The sequence below is a fragment of the Rhamphochromis sp. 'chilingali' genome (genome assembly GCF_963969265.1).
Source record: "Rhamphochromis sp. 'chilingali' genome assembly, chromosome: 12".
NCBI lineage: Eukaryota > Metazoa > Chordata > Actinopteri > Cichliformes > Cichlidae > Rhamphochromis > Rhamphochromis sp. 'chilingali'.
In genome coordinates, this window is record NC_137939.1 from 21,765,792 (window position 1) to 21,781,503 (window position 15,712).

General features: G+C 37.5%; 1 protein-coding gene across 2 annotated transcripts in view; it reads right to left on the reverse strand.

Annotated features, from left to right (window-relative positions):
* Positions 1–15,712, reverse strand: part of LOC308406775 (metabotropic glutamate receptor 4-like) — a 219,593-nt gene that overhangs the window by 72,510 nt on the left and 131,371 nt on the right. The gene's annotated exons all lie outside the window — the stretch shown is intronic.

Here is a 15,712-nt window from a genome sequence, read left to right on the forward strand (position 1 = left end):
AGCGTTGCACTGATTCTGCTTCCACTGTGCGCCCTGCTTGTAGCTGCAGCCTGTGCTAGGAGTACAGCTGTTCAATCTGTGCCCGTGACCTACAGCTCCTTGCAACTCATTTTACTCCACAATGACTTTACTTTTGTTCGTTTGTTTTTTGTTGGTAAAACTGGAACGAGAGGTGCCTTAAATCTGTACTTAAGACTGTATTCTGTGCAGACCTGGCTTTAGGAAGTGAATTGTGATGCAGCAAGCGAGCCACTCAATACAGCCTTGTTAAGTTGATTTTCTTCAAAGAGGAGAACATGCAGAAAAGGGAAGTCTGTGTTGGTTTATAATGGACTGTCTGTGTGTGTTGCATGTTATCACACTGTGTCTTGTCTTCAGAGCATTTCTATGTCACTTGTCTTGTGTCAAGTTAGTATTGCTTGTAGAAACTGCCCTGCCTCACAAGCTCTGATCACTGAATAAATGTTAGAGACTAACATGCGACTTACATGTGTTTCTGCCCTGTTGTAGTATTTGGCTATTGAGTCTGCACCCTGCAGACTGGCAGCACTTTGTTGCTGTAACATAAGCAGGTCAGTGTACTTTTAACCACTAAGTCTGTTCTGTTCTCTTTTTTTCCACCTTTGTTTCTCTCTCCCTCTTGGAAAAATTAATCGTGTGAATCATATTTTTTTTGTCTCTCACTCTTTTGACGTCATGAGACGACAGGCGAGATTCAGCAGGATGAAAGTTAAGTGTTGTACAAAGGTGTTTGGAAGGTGTTAATGATGCCTTGTTTTAGATTATTTTAGTGCTCTAACATACAGCGAAAATGAGCTTTTTAGCCATTCACACCCCAAATTTGCTCCCCGAGTCATGTGTCAGAGTGATAGATGTTATATCTTAATAATTTTCCTAACACAGTATGTCCTTCCAGAATAAAATATGAGGTGATAACACATGTATCATACTGCCTCTGGCATCTGCCTTATAGTATCCTGTCTCTTTTAAGCTCGTTTTCCAGATGTTTCATTTAAAACTCAGATTGCATCTAATCAACCATCTCCTGCTGACATTTATGGCCGTACCTGCTATTTATGCTTATGCTGTTACTGTATTTTCCAACTGATGTTCAGTCTTCTTAGAAGAAGCTGACATAAAAAGCTAATTTTCTAAAGATAAAATGCCAATTTTGAAGCTAATTTGCTGAACTGAGGAAGTCTTATAGCAGAAAACAATAACATATATGGATCTTATGAATAGTATATGAAAATTGGATTTCAAAGAAGGTCTTTTAATTTTGCTGTTCCCATGTATTGCAGTGCTGTTGTGACATGTCCAGACTCATATCTGCCAAATAAGTGTGAGGTGCTGTGAAGCTACGCTGTTGTATTTTTCACCTGAGGGATTTTCACTCCTGTAACAATCACACAATTTCAGCGTTCTGTCAAGATTCAGGAGAGGCAGAGCTTATCGTGTTTGTCTTGCCAAGATTTCTTGCTCACTGGACTACAGCGATGGTCCTGAACAGTGTGCTCCCTCTAATAGAACAGAGTCGCTTCTTAGCATCCGCTGAAGAAATTAAATTCTTCGGCACAGGTGCCGCCTGATGTACCTCCAGTGAATCAAAGATACCGGGAGAAAAAATACAAACGTGATGTGTGGCGCTTTGATGGGGGTTTTGACATAAGAAAGGGGTTTGCTCTGAGCAGATGAATTCAGCATGGATTACTACACTCGTAAACACATTCAGTGATAAAGATCTTAGTAGGTTGTTTAAAAATGACTTGGTTCTAGTAATGCTGTGTACACTTACCATCTGTTCAGGCTGAGATGAAAGCGGCTGAACTTGCTGTCCTCTCAGATGAGCTTTTTGTGATTCAGTCAGTATAGGGAATGCCAGTACATTATTCCCTCCTCTCCAAGTTTATAGAGCTCTTTTAATCAGCACCTACCCTACCCCACCACTATCCATTTAATTTCTAATGGGCTTAGGAAATATGTTTAATTGCTGTGATGTGAGTCTCAAGAAGATATTTGATGCAGATTTAATGTTCAAATCACTTGCTTTAAATAACTGTGCCTTTTTAAAAATTCAATGAGCTCATTTGGCACTGCATCAATGCAGGAGTAATGATGCTCATTAGAACTGTACAGAAATATTATACATCTACAGTGTTTGCTGGGGAAGAAAAATCAAAAGCTTTAGTCGGGCTTTGGAAATGTTTCTGCAAATACTTCCTATGAAAATGTAAAAGGAGTATATTTTTTATCTATGAAAGCAGAAAAAAGGTTTCAGTTCACAGGAAGAGTCCATATTTAGGATTGGTGTTACTGTGTACGAGGTGTTGATGTATTATTAAAATGTATTTTCACTAAGCGAAGAAAACAAGAAGAGAAAAATAAGATAAAAACAATGGTTCCAGATACATTTGCAGGTTTAACTACTAAGTTCAACTAAAAACATCCGTCGTCTAATTAACTTGTCACCAGAATCCTATGAACAGTTTATGTTTACTTAAAAGGTGCAATAGATATTAATTAAATGAACACTTATATTCATGATATAATATGCAAGATTTAATGATGACTTATTTTTCCAAAACTAAATACATTTTTTCACTATAAAACATGACAAAAAAGGTGATAAACCTTATGTAAGCATGCTTGGTTCATTAGCTAATGGACACAAATCCCTTAGAGCTTGTGTCAGAAAGAGCAATAAGTATGTAAAATGCATGTATGTACATGTTTATGTATGCGCTGTGTTGACCTCTTATGAACAAGGGAGTGGCTGAAACTAGCTTCGTAATCAAAACCAAGGCAATTCTTATAAACTAGCAAAACATGTACTGATTAAAATAAGAAAATAAAGGACACTAATTGAGAACAAATATATTTGATGTGTGGGAATTATGACTGGAATTTAGAGTATATATTGATGTAATTCATGTCTACCTAGAAAATTAGTCTAAAATATATTATTATGGCATAAAACTTTTTATGTAATTCTCAGACAAGTCTTCAGCTATCTAGCTAGATAGCTACAGCTGATATAATCTGATTTTCATTTTAGGCCTCGGTCACACAGGCCATGAGACCCTTTGGAAAAACTATGGCCAACCAATCAGTGTATTCCCTAACTAGAGAATGACTGGTTGCTCGGTGAAATTGGTCATAAATTTTTGTACCAAAAACCTCCTTCTGATTGCTTTGGTTGGAGACAGATTGGTGTGATCACCTGTAATTTACATGGAAGGCGCAGTGACACTTGAAAAAGGGAAATGCAAACCAGAGAGGGAGAACATTTCCCTCTCGAAGTAATGGTCGTGACTTACCGCTGAAACCAACGTATTTCAAAAGGCACAGCTTTTATTTTAAAGTTTCCAGTTTCCATATTGCAGCTATGCCCTAAATTGTGCTGTTGTCTCTAATTTGCAAAACACTTTTGACTCTACCTGCATATAAAGAGTTTTGTAAATGTAGTTACTGTGTTGTTTCACAGATGCTCTTGAGAGCCATAGCACCTTTAGGCATACAGCTGTAGTCTTCAATTAAAAAATAGCTGAACATAAAACTGGATGTCATCCAAGGTGAAGCATCCAGTCAGTAAATCCTGTCATAGTAGATTTCCATTCTTAGCCAATGGTATGTTAAGCAGTAGTGTCATGCTTAGTGACAGATATTGCTGTGCTAATGACATTTATATGCTTTCTAATATTCAGTTACTTTTCTTATCATTAAGACACCTTTCCTGCCAGGGGAAAAAAACGTTATCTATAAAGCTTGGCTTGACCCTGTGAATAACTACTGGACGAATCTGCTGAGTCATAAAGCCCGCTGAGATCTTTCCACCCATTGTTACTGAGATCAATATAGTGAGTATAAAGAGAACAATGCAAGCTCCACATAGATGCTTGTGCCCAGGATCAAAATCAGATCCGATACTACAGGTGCTTAATCACTTCTACTCTTTATAGTTTGCCAAGTATTTTTCTCAACAACATATAAGCGGACTCTGTATTGCCTTTTACTAACTCAATTTTACATAGAATCTTAACAATGAGGGTAATTATCTGAAGAAATTTTGTAACCCTTCACCCTCGGCAACAGTATTTCCCCCAGATTAACTGCTTTGGTTTCAGTAGGAGTGGAGAGAAACTAGAGAAAAATCCCCACTGTCTGTTTTGCTTTATTTTGATATGGATCAGTTTAGTCAGTCTGCAGTTTCGTATCAAAGTGGTCAGAGCAAACATGAATGTTGTTTTTGTGTGTGTTTGTATTTGTCTTGCATGGGTCTGATGTAAATGAGGTAAATGCTGATGTGAAACTATCTGTCTACCCATCCATCATCTTTTTTTAACCAGTTACCCTGGTCTATGTTCTATATAGTCTAAGCAGACTTGGCCTCCCTCTCCCCCGCCACCCGCTCTTCTGGGATATGCCAAGCCAGCAATCCCCCCAGCATGTCCTGGATCTGCCTCAAGGTCTCATCCCAGTTGAACATGCCTGATATGCCTCACCTAGGAGGCACCCAGGAGGCATCTTGGCCAAGTGCCTGAACATTATCAACTGGCTCCTTTCAATGCAGAGGAGCAACAGCACTGCTCTCGGTCCTTCCTGGATGAATGAGTTCCTCACATTGTTAGGCTGAGCTGGATACTAGGACCACATCCTGGACCCAACCCTGGGGCAGAGGCTTGTTGGTGAACACCTGGTAGGCAGGCGTTAGCTCATCAGACCACATAGATCCATCCTCTTGTGGACCCAACACCCACAAGACCCACAAGTCCAGTGCTTTGTGACTTATGCAACAGTCGACACTTTATAATTGCCACAGTGTCTGCTGCACTCTTGGCAAGGTCGCTCTTGTGAGTCTGATTTTGAATTTCAGTGATAGTTTTACTTGGATAAAAGATATAAAAACACTATCTTTTAAAAATAAATTTTAAAAATTGGGTTTTTTGTGTGTTTCTGTCATAAAAAAATGAATACACAGGAAAAAAATGTGTTATGCAATAATAATAAAAAAAAGTCCTGCTTAAAAGAAACTTTAATTGGATTTAGAGCAGCTAGAATGTTAAAGAAAAAATGGCACTGGCAAGTCCAATCAGCAGCAAGGTAATTAAAGCCATTGTCAACTAACACCTGCAAGATTAGCTTGCTAGCATCTCAGTATTTGTAATTTTAATATACTCTAAAATCCTTATAGATTCAGACCACTGAAAATCTCAAGATAGACAGAAACTGTCAGACATTTCTATCCAGTAGGGTACTCATTGCTCTCAGGAGATGGAAGCAAAAACAGACATTAAGAGCTGTGTAAGAATACTTTGGCACTGCTCCTAGCTTCAGTTCACAGGAAGAGTCCATTGATAACTCACATTGCTTTATATAAAACGTTCTGATTTTTTGTCTTAAAGTTTGAATGAAGCCGTCTCACCTGCTGCTAACCTTACATTGATTTATACAACACCACCCGTGTTGTTATATACTAGGCTCAAATAGTATAATGTATATTGTTTCCGTATGATAAGGTGCTTTATGTGAATTACATGGGTGAATACTGATAATACTGAGATTGAAGTTATGAGTATTTCATATTCAACATATATATTTTATGACGAAACGTGCTGCCCATGTAAAACCTGTAAGCAATGAGCCAATCTTAGTTTAAATAATGTGGAAACACAAAATAATGTGTCTTGATGCATGCTCAGTCATCCAGGTAAGGAAATCCCAAAAAGTTGATTCTGTTCATCTCGACATAACGTTTTCAGTGGGAGAAGTAACAGCACATTTGCATAATGACTGAAACTAGCACCACTGACAAATAATGGGCTGTGAGCTCAGTTTCATGATTGTTAATAAATACATTGTAATGACGATTGATCAACAACCTGATCAATGACAATTGACAATTTTGTCGATGCTCAGTGAAAAAAATACTTACGAGCCGCTGAAACAAGATTGTCTGAGGCAGTTAGAACAAGACAATGCTATTGACTGGACCTCATACTACAGGTCATATCCAGGGGAAGCTACGCCAAGTCTGTATGGTTCACCAAAGATACATAAACAGCGTGTACCTTAAAGATCAATTGTTTGTATGATCAACTTGGTCATCTATAACATTTCAAAGTTTCTGGCTTTGATGGTAGGCAGCTCTGAACACCACATCCAGAACACTATTTTTGAGAAGGTGAAAAATGTCATGATGCAGGCAGATGAAACAATGGTCTCATATGATGTTACATGTTACTTGCTGAATAAATGAGCTCCTTAGCCAGTCTTTGATGATGGCTCCAGAACCTTCAGAAGTAACTTGCTTCCCTTCCTTGGTTCAATGATCAGTTACTTTTTTCAGTTACTACCCATAATTTGTGGCTATAGGTGAGGATAGGAATATAGATTTGCCAGTAAATCGCTAACTTTACTTGCGTGCTCAGCCATGAGTTCACCACAACAGAACCGCACAGCACCTGCATCACTGTAGATGCTGCACTAATCCATCTGTCAATCTCCCATTCCACTCTCATGAACACTACTTAAACCCATCAACTTGAGGCAGCAACTCATCTGCGATCTGAAGTGGGCAACTGCCTTTTCTGACTGAAAACCATGCCCTTGGATTTGGAAGCATCAATTCTCATCCCAGCCACTCCACACTTGGCTGCAAAACTCTCGAGTGCAAGGTGGAGGTCATTACTCTTTGAAGCCACCTGGACCACATGAAAATCAAAGGTTTGATCATCAGACCATCAAACTGGACGCCCTCTATCATTTCTCCTAGAAATTATGACCACAAACTTATGAGCAGAATCTGTGACAGCTAATCAATATTTAATCATGCTGAATTTAAGGAAGTTGTTTTAAAGAAAATTACATTTAAATAAAACATCAGACAAGTACGGAAGTAATTCCTGCATATGTTAGTGTAGAATACTTCCACTGCCTTTATAACATCCTGGGCTATCACTAATTTTTCCATGCTGTCGCTGATAGCCAAGAAATGTAGGAACTGGTTCGTAGGTTAATTTTTGAGAATTAGAGTTGCCAGTATTTTATGTTAAGGAGCCAAACCTTACAGCATAAATCTTTCCAATTTTTGCCAGGTTAGTTGTTTCCTGCAGAACCCAAAGGTAATTAAAAATAACACTGGGCTGCTCCACAGTGCAAGGTTGCATAAAGTTGTTATGGGGAAACAGCTTTTGAAAATAGTAGAGTGGAGCAATATGGGGGGCTTCTATATACCTGAATACTTTATGGAGATCAACAAAATTTAGAATTTTTTAATTTTTAGTTTAATAGATTAATTGCAAGACACTTTCTAAGCTCGACTTTATTTTGCACCATAACTAGCAACAGTGTCACTAATTGGTTTGCATTTTAGAACCAAACATTTCTTTCTATTTTAGTGTTCCAGGACCTGATTTACAGGTTTTGCAGTGGTGAAAGCCCTGGATCTGACATGATATACAAACCAGTCTACACAACTCGTTTTGTCATTGTTCGTTTATTCAATTCGAAACTCACATGCACACATGCAAGCACCCACTCACTCGTGCATGTGCGTACACACACACACGTACAAACACACTTGGGTGTAAAACCCATAGATGCACAAACACACCAAACCCAGTGCAAAACAGTAGCCAGAGGCTATTTCTGCATTGTTACAGTTTGCATAAATCTTTGTATCTCTGAAAAAAAAAATAGAGCAGGCAGGCAATACTAGATAAGAGTGTATTTCCCATTCTTGCAGAGGTGGGCCGTTCCACTCCATTTGCAGCCTTTTGTCAAAATGGGTAGCTAATTTTTCATACTTTGCCTTAGCAAAAACAATACGAAAAATCTTGCAGCCAAATTAAATATTTGATGGGCCTCAGCACTTGTTTACTCCCTGTTTCGAAAGGCACTCTGTGTTCCTACACATGGCTTTTGTTCTATTTGTTAAGCAGTGGCAATCATTAATTTGAGCAGTGGCAACTGTGATTAATTATCTCATTACAAATTGAATTATTACTTGCGTTAAACATCCAAATGAGCTCAACTAAAGGTTGAGCATGTTGTGAGATTTGAACTAAATGACATTTGTGATTAATGACTCATTGCATAAACAACAATGCACTTGTTTACCACAAAAATTGAAGGAAGTTGTATAAAGTGCAAATAATGCTCAGGTTTTGACTAATCTTCCCCTGGGTTATAATGAATTAGCATGATAACCCCAGCATTAACAACCACATAAAAAAGATGAATGTGTGATCAAAATACCTAACTAATGCTTCATCAAGTATTGCCTAGCTATGAAAAGCCAGAGTATTTTATGAGAGCTCTGGAAGATGTAGAACAGATGTTAAAAATTGTAATATTATGAAACGTCTGGGTGTCTTCACAGTTAGCACAATGGATATCCCTTTTGTATTCAGCAATCCTGAACTGGTGCTCTCCTCTGTCTCCTCTTCTAAGGCAACTAATACATACTGCATTGGTGCAGAAGACATCAGTGAAGTGAAAAAGGGATATTCTTAGCAGTGCCTTGGGATAGAAATGGATTTAATATCTCTGGGAAGGTTCACAATAAGTCTTGCACGTCACATCGTATTCAGTTTATTCACTGATCTCGCTCAATCTCAAAAGTGTCTTAAAGACCATGAGGTCAGTGGTGTACAGGCCTGCAGTGTATTGTGATGCCTGTTGTTTCTGCATTAAAAAAAATATCATTATTGGACAGCTCTACTCAATATTTACTGCAATGCTTCACACCAGTGATGGAGCCACACCAGAAACAGCCAGGGAGAGAGCCAATAACTGTTTGTTTTGTTTGTTTTTGGGTTTTTTTTTTGGGGGGGGGGGGGGGCGGTCCCTCTGGGCCAGTTCACAACTTCTTTGTATAATTATATGCCCAATTCATTCTTCTGCATCACTGAATCATGACCTAAACTGATTTCAGCCCAAGACACTTCATTAAAGCTTTTGTATTCAGAACTCTTGTTGGCAGCAGCCATAAAAATTATCAGGAGGCACAAATGTGACAGACACCAGTGTTAGCAGTAAAACTGGTGATAACGGACTAAGAAGATGGAGCTAACTAAAAATAATGAGTTCATAATAAATCTAGTTTTCCTGAGAGGAAACCATAACCTGAAGGGAAATATCATGTTTAAAATAAACGTGATTCATTTACAGTATTTCATTTCAATGCGGTTTATTTGACCAATTCTTTTTCCTGATAACCATGAAATGTATGTTTTATTACATTCCTTTATAAGAAAGGAAGACTAAATGAGAAAAAAAAAATAAAGAACAGTAACTTGAAAAATTAGCTGCCATTTTTTAAGTATTATGATCAATCAGAAAAAGTCACCAAAAAAAAGCTAGTTTGATTGTTCATTGTAATGAATATGTAACTTCTGTATATACTTTTTTCAGTTTTCTAAAGAAAATAAAAAACCTGCACTGTATGTATGTTGTCAGTTCCATGGCTTTGGTTCTAGATGGAAAGAACTCATGATACATAATAGACAAGAAAACCAAGGCTATTATCATTTTTTCCTAGCATTGCTCTGTGCTCTGTGGCACTTTTGGTCTGTCACTTTGGTCTAGATTAAATCTCTGGATTTGCAATGTATTGCTATTCATTTTTGCAGACATTCATAGAGGAACTGCCATAAATTATAGTATTTAATATTTATGTTCAACTATAGAATTTATATTTTTTGCAATGCCATATTAGCATTTCATTAGCATTTACCTTAAAGTATTTTTTGCCAACATGGCTGTAGAAATAAAGTATATGCAAATTAGTACCACATTATGGATGTGTAATGCATTCACTTGACAAATAAACTCAGAGAAATCTTTTCATTTAACAAAAATCTGAATTAATGAGATAATTATCAGGGAAACTAAGAGAAAACGTCCCCCTGCTCAGTGTCAATACAACTTTCTTTTGGCTTACTTTTAAAACAGTGAGAGATACAGGCATCTCTGTCTCTTGATTTCTTTTTTTTTTTCTTTTTTTTTCTACATGCATCATCATATATCCTGAAACCCTCCTGGTTCCAATGATCAAGGAATATCCTGTAACACCGGGAGACAAACATTACCATCTGTATAAGTTAAAGATGCCAGTATCTCTCAGTGCATCTCCCTAATGTACATTAATTGTGGGGCCATTATTGCTCATGAAATTAGACTTTCAAGTCAACAGAGCATCTTTGGGGATTATAACTTATGTCATTAATTCAGAAAAACAGAGCAACATTTTTGCAATTAAAGAAACTCCTATGCAGTTATCTCATCTCACAATTATCTCAAAACAAATAATTTGAAGACCAAAATTTAACAGCTTTTTGTAGAAACTATGATTTCTGTTTATTATTTAAGATGTAAATTATGTTATGATGGCCTATGTGCATCTCAATCTAAAGCCATTGGGAATTCAATCAAGCATTCCCTGAGGGTGCACTACTGGAAGACACTCCCAAAATTATCTCATCAGCTCCATTTACAGAGGGTACTTCCCAAATCTTTCACCACTGCTCTCATTCCCTTCCCTCTAGTTATTCTGCTTCAAGAATCAAGCTGTGTGAGAAGTAGTGAAACAGAATGGAAAACTGAGCGAGACTAGATGTACTTATCAGCTTTAGCATGAAAGATAAAAAATCAATTAATTATGACTGCTTCTAAGGGTTTTTAATGTGATTATTTATTTATTATTGTTCAGTACTGATATATTAAGGTAATTTTGCTTTATTTTCAGGCTAGTCAGTCTGATTTAGATTATCCAATTTAAGTATAATCACACACTTGTAAATGCATTCTAAAGTTCTTCATAACCATCTTCCTCATCATATTGATAAGGAGTGTCTCCCAGTAGTGCACCCTCAGGGAATGCTCTTAAACAACAAAGTACAACAAGGTATCTGAGCAGGTATTACTCATATGTACATGCAAGCAATATTAAAATTTCATACAAATAGTACAAATACAGTAGATTTGGGACTATTTGCAAATTTAAGCTCCATCTTGACACTTCCCAGCTGGCCAATTACTGAGTTTCACGTTCCTTGCTAATGGTCAGAAAATATGAATACTGAAATGGTCTTTCTCTGCAAGCATATTCTGTTTATTCAGCATGCTTTAGTCAGCCAAATTTATCACCCTTGAAACTGGGTAAACATGTAATAAAATGTGTCAGTGAAGCATTTCCATTGAGGAATAAGGAATCTAGTGGGGATAAAAGGGCTTATTTCAGAAGGAGGACTAGAGATGAATAGAGGTCAGAGAGACCGCTGGTGCCCAGTTGTTTTGCTCTCAAAGTCAAAATAAAAAGCCAAGCAAAATTGAAGCCAGTGTGTAACATAAAGAGTTGTCCCGAGTGAACAAGGTAAACAAGCGGTGTTGATGTGAAGAGCAGAAATTGGAGCTCGCTTCTATCAAACAGCAAGCCAACCTAGCAAAGTTCAAGCATCTCTAAGTAAAACAGTATCAGGCAGGGAAATTAAAAGCCCAGTGGAACACCTGCGAAAATTGAGGGGGAAAAAAGAAGAAGATAGGAGATAGGGCGCTGACTTAATTATTCCCATCAGCGGAAAACCAGCACGGAAGTGACATATTAGATATTTCTGTCATTTCTTGCTTACTAGTAGAGACCATGACAGAGAGTACTAAGGTTGAGTGTGACAGATGAGGTGAAGCAATGCACTCTCTTTCATGTGCTGATATCTGAAAAGGTTGATTACTACATGCCTTATGGTGCCATGTGTAGATCTGAAAGAGAGCAAAGAACACAGTTTTGATCTAATTTCATCCCATTAATATGTAAAAACTTACTAGTTGACAACTTCTTGCTCCTTTAACCTTTAAGTGTGCTTGTTTTGCACTCCGGTAACCCTTAACGTTGGTAATTAAGGAGTTTGTTCAAGAGAAGCTATTTATTCCTGCCTACTGCACTGAATAAGTGTACATTTCTGGACAGTATAGCCCCATTCATAATTTTGGTTTAGCCCCCAAATAATTTTACACTGCTGTTTATTGTAGGGTCTTTACCTGACAATATGAAGTGCTTTGAGGTAACTGAAAAGAGAGAATTTGTATTCATTGAATGTAATCCTATGACAAATTGTTTTTTTTTTTAATCTTTTCTTGAATACATGTATGTTTAAGAAACAGCCCAGAACCAGAGCACAAGGCTTTGTAACAGCGTAATGGCTAATATATATTTATAAAGTTATGAAAATTTTAAATAGCTTTCAATTAATATCAAAACACATGAAATGGGTGTGTAAAGTTGATCCGAGCAGAGGCCAGGAGGCAGAAGGGAAGGTGGGTAATGTTTTCTGCTCCTCTGATTGGTGAATGTTAGCCAAGTTCATTTTAAGGATGATTAAAAGCATCGTCACTTTTGAATAAAAGACTTTTTAGTCAAGTCAGACTTCCTTTTCTTGCTGTGCTACTGGGATGTGATATTTCTAATTAAAATTACTACTGCCAGTGCAATTACAACTACTAGTACAACTAGTTATATTAGTAAGGCTGGCAATTCTGTTATTTATACTGCAATTGCTGTCACTCTGGACATTGCTCCAGGGTAACATCTATTACACTGTAATTACACATCTTTTAAAACAAGCACAGGTTATAATCAAGGCAAGGCAAGGCAAGTTTATTTGTATAGCACAATTCAACAACAAGGTGATTCAAAGTGCTTGATCAAGTACAAGAAGTTTCTTCCTAGGCATTAAGAAAACAAGTCACCAGGTATACTTGGGTTGCCTAACTGAGTAGCCTGTATGTGGGAAACTCTAATAGCAACTGTACATGCATTACTGATAGTACATGCATTACTGATAAACTCTCAAAATCTCAAAGTCAAAGTGTTCAAGGACAGAACAGTTTGTTGTTTTTATTGTGTGTTCATTAGTTCACTTTGTACTTTTGACACTGATATTTATGCTTGCTAAGAGACATTATGTATGGCATAATTACCCAATATTACAGTCCTCTTTGTGTGAAAACAGACAAATGTGCATCTTCTACGTCCTCTATTTACAATGCAAAGAAAACCAAAACCTATCCATACAGTCAATTTCTGTCTCTAACTCACAGGATATTAGTATTAGTAATAGTCAGTGTGCTTCAGTCAGTATAATTTGGTATCATTATCTACTTCTATACCTTTTTACTCTTCTTGGTATAAGGCCACAGTCTTTAAGCACTATTTCGTATGAGATGATGCAAATTTTTTACAGCTCGTGTTTGCAAGCTACCTGGTCCCTTGTGTTTCAATCCCAACAACTAAACCCTAAACTATGACCCTATATTATTGCTTGGGATTTCTTATTAATATTACATTGAGCTGCTTGATACTCTTGGGCACTGCCCTTTATTGCATTTTACTCCATTTTTTAAACTCTAGTAACTTAGAGTTCGATTTTTATAGGATTTTTGGTGTACTTTTACCTTTGGTAAATCAACCTTTTCGTTTACATATATTCCTATGTGTCTATTATATATGTTCTCTATAAGAAACAAAAATACATTGCAGTCCATGACTCATAGTGAGAGTAAGAACTGAGCTCTGTGGGGTTCTAACAATAATTAATCAACTATGGAAAAGAGTATTAGTAATGCATAATCATTTAACAATACGGAAATGAAACCTTTTCTCTGTGTTTTAGTGTTAGTGATTTAGTGAATAAATCAACACTGAATTTAGTCTAACTCCCAGCAGTTTTCAACAAAGAAGCCTTGTGTTATAGACCAACAGATGCAGTTAATTCATGCAACCAAAATATTTTTAGTGTATTATGTTCAATTTTGCTTTCAACACTAACAAAACATTTCCTTTACCTCAGATGTGACTCATTGTGTTTGCTGTCAAATTTAGTGTATCAGCAGGCTGAGAGTATCAGGGATTACTGCTGTTTTATGGTGAAATATTTTTGTGCTCTTCAGACACTCCATAGCATGCAAATATCAGCAAATGATATATCTTTATACAGATGAACTGTTCACACCTCTGAGGCTTTTCAATTCAGGAGAAATGCCTTAGCTCAGCAAAAGCCAGCTGAGATATGGCTGTAAATAAGAAAGTGATGCAGAAACTGGGAGGATGGATAAGTGCTGATGGGCAAGCACAACTGTCTTCTTACAAGACAGTTCATTAAACACCTTTCACAGCCACCGTGGCGCTGTGCCTGAAATACAAAGTGCAATATGAGCGTATTCAGGTCAAGGGGTCAGTGCTGTAAAAGTTTCAATGCTGAGACAGGAGCAGGGAGTAAATAGTCACGGACAGCGTGTCCTAAAGTCATCAGAGAAACAGTACTGACCACTTTATCTCCACTCCAGAGATCTGGCACTCTTGAAACAAAGCGCAGTAATGAAGACAGATATTAATGGAGTATTAACAATGTGGAGTGGCAACACTAAGTAGATTGTCTGTGGGAGGTAATGCACGACAGTGAGCTATTCCCCCAAGATAAGGTAGCTTTGCCCTATTTTTCAGAGCTGTCAGATTTAAAATGCTATGAGTGTGAACAATGTTGAGTGTAATTAAATTTTGTCTGAAACTGAAACATAAGAGAAAAATAAAAGGGTCATCTGTCTCATGTGCTTCTTAAATTTGTCAGGACACTGTAATTAAACGACCTCTTTCTAATGAGAATCCATGCGGCTATAATTTCTAATGTAGCAAATGTAGCCATAAAGATAAGCAGCCAGCAAGTTTTGATGGACTTTTTGTGGGGCATACCACTGACAGAGAGGCAAATTAATGACCTCCCTGGAGAGTAGGATTGGTGTATGGGGAGGCTTATAAATAGAGCAGTGGTATGATGGAAAGTCTCTGTGATATATCTGTGTGACTGACTGATTCTAGATGACCTAACATGTGTGGAAAAAGAGATTTTAGGCTGAAGCAGGTGTGTATTGTCTCAGACCTGTTTAAGCCAGGCACACATTTAACAACTGCGAGGAGGCTGTAAGTGCAAATGATAACTGATATCTCTAGTTGGGCTCAGTCAGTGTTTACAGTCATGTAGGTTGTAAAAGCTAGTAACTGTAAGGTGTTGTCATAAAAATTCAAAGAGAAAAGTTTAATATTTGCATTGCCAGCAATTGATGTTGTTACTGTTGCCCAGGAGACAGTAAACTGATGGAAGCTGGAAAAGTAAACAAACAAAGCGTATACACAGGAATAGTGAGGGGGGGGGAAGAAGTATTGCACTATTACACTGGATAACTGAAAATAAATAATGATGTTGAGATGCTCTATGGAGCTGTACAGAAGAATGATGCTTATCACAGCAATTCCATTTTCTGTCCTCCTGTGTACATTTTGGTCATGTTATGGACGAACAGGTGTAATCAAAAAGTTCTGGGAATGGGCCTATAAAAGTGATAAACCTGACCTGATTAAAATTTGGCTGATCTACTTTTCGAGATCTTCTTCTCTTTATCTTTATCTTCATCTTCTCATGGACTTCTGGACCACATTCAGTGTGGCTGCTATATTTAATTCACACTCTAATCCCACTGCCTGGCAGTCGCCCTATGTCTGAAACAAGACATTTTAGCCCCTTTGTCTTCTCTTTAACATAGTTGTATTGTGATTGGCTGTCCCACCTGTCTTCCGTTTGTCTTCAAACAGAAGGCAGGTGGATGGGGCGTCTGTGCTCAAAGCCAGAGCTTTGTGCCTGAGATGATTATATCATAGACACAA